Raw genomic sequence first — 2380 nt, forward strand, 5'->3', positions numbered from 1 at the left:
AAAAAAAAAAAAAATCCTTCCCAACACCCGCTAAAATCCAACACGTAGTGAACTATCCGCCTAAAATTGCTCTATGTTTTTGAGAATCTATGTCCATTTACAAACATGTATTTGCATTAACTGTACAATTTTGATCAAACAAAATTATTCTATTCATCCAATGGTTTGTTAGGGATAAAGATTCTTGAATTGATGGAGTGAACGGGTTCCCAAACCAGCCATAGCCTAAGATAGACATTATAAGACGCAGGAAATATTCTTATCCCAATAACAATAATATTCCCTTATCTTCTAAATGAGATTAGTGTTATAAATTTAACGAGGATAAAGAATCCAAATTTAACTTTCTCGAAGCTGAAAATGGAATTCCATATGATTATTATGCGGCAAACAAAGTTTCCAATCCATGGGTTTATCATTTGTCTTGGCATAATTGGTTGATTCCCAATTATCCTTGCTTTTCGTAGACTAAAGTTATTTAGTGGAACTAAAAGAGAACTTCGATCTCAAAATAGCCAAAGAAGGATTTTGCAGGAAAGAAAATACAACTTTTCACTATTACATTTGGTCGTAATTTGATTAGTAGTTCATTTTCCGTTTGGCAAAACTTTTAAAAAGCCAAAATTTACGTTTGAGACTAAAAAATTGATTTTAAACATGTATGATAATTTTTTAGAAGTGATTTGTCTGATCAGTAGAATTTTTACAAGCTAGCAGTCTAAAGTTGTATTCTCAAAAAGTTCTTTTACAAGAAGCACAATCAAATTAAGAACATCGCCAGATGTACCTTAAATTCGTATTTAAAAGTAGATGTATCATTCTTCAATTCATTTACGTATGGAATAGTCTTAGGAATGTTGAATAGGATAATTGAAGCATAATTTAACGAGATAATTCTCAACAATTCATCTAGCAAGGAATATTTTCCAAGTTCCACCTCCGACGGTACATAGTTATCTACAAATCTTTTCAATAAAAATTCTAACTAAATTCTATCATGTGTGACTCACAATCCATTAGAAATCAGATACAGTGAAAATAAATAAAAATAAAGAAACAAAAGTCGTCCGAGAAAAGCAAGAGATTCCACAGACAAGTGATTTTGCACTAAGAATAATCAGTCAATACGTAGAAAAAGCAGGGGCCTATGATCCTAATTAGCAGAATCCTGAAAATTGTTTGTAATGTGTGATGTGTTCTCTTTTCTGGCAAAATTATGTGTTTCCCACTTTGCATCTATTTCATCCCTTCACCACCGCTCGTCTAATTTAGACAGTTGAATAAAAGCCCCCCGGGGCATATTCCAGTGATACAAAAGACAAGAGTGAGGTATACTCAACCTTGCTGGCAGCTGCAGTGTGAGAATTCGATTCTTGAAACATGAATTGGGACTCTTTGTGGACACCGGTATACAGGCAGCTCTTGTTCTTCGATCTGCTGTGGCACATCTCGCGATTAACCTCTCTTACAATGCTTCAGGGGCTGGGCGGTGGGGACCATTAAGATTGGGGTTTAACCTTTTTTTTTTTTTTTTCTAAAGACAGTTGAAGAAAAGCAAACTCCTTTGACCACGTTTAGTGAATTGTATTGGATAAATAATAAATCAACAGAATCCTTTGAGAACTGCAATTTTTTCTTCTTACATTTACCAAAAGTTGATAATTCTATGGGAGCGATCCCTAGTTTATATACTCATGCGATAACAGTCTTAGACATAGGTTTTTTAGATTTGAATCATGGAAACGCAATAAAAATTTGTGTGGGATAAGGGGGGCAAAGATTCTTCCAAATGATATAACGGTTTGGACAGATAGCTTTGAATTGTTACAGCAGATCTTGGAAACTTACCAAAACAAATGGAAATAAGCTGAAGGCAAGAGGCAATCGCATGTCAATACTTACAGAGTTACAGTCCCCAATCCTTCCAATTCAGAAACTCGATTCAAGAGGCTCGTAGTCCAAATTACGTGAATAAGGAGAATCCCAATTCGCAGTAAAGCTATCACCTATCAGTCTAATGAAATGTTTTTGCATTCGCTGTAATATTCATTTGTAAATACGTTGGACTAAACACAAGAAGAATCCGAGTAGCGCTCACGAGGATCATGAAAAGCAAACTTAATGAGCAACAACACAAACTGTAGATACCATGGAACGTATGCAACTAGGATCCCATGATTGATCTGAAATTTGCAACAGCAGCAGCAGGCTTTTGTAACAATCAGAAGATCACTTTTAAAATTTGAGAGGCCAATGTGTAGAATCCATGTAAATGGTATATCCATAGAATCCAAAGTGTGCTCAATTTGTAACAATCAGAAGATCACTCCTTCTTGCCTCTTTTTCTAGGGCTGAAATTAGTTATTTTTTTTCCCTTTTT

The sequence above is a fragment of the Olea europaea genome, chromosome 18 (assembly GCF_002742605.1).
Source record: "Olea europaea var. sylvestris chromosome 18, O_europaea_v1, whole genome shotgun sequence".
NCBI lineage: Eukaryota > Viridiplantae > Streptophyta > Magnoliopsida > Lamiales > Oleaceae > Olea > Olea europaea.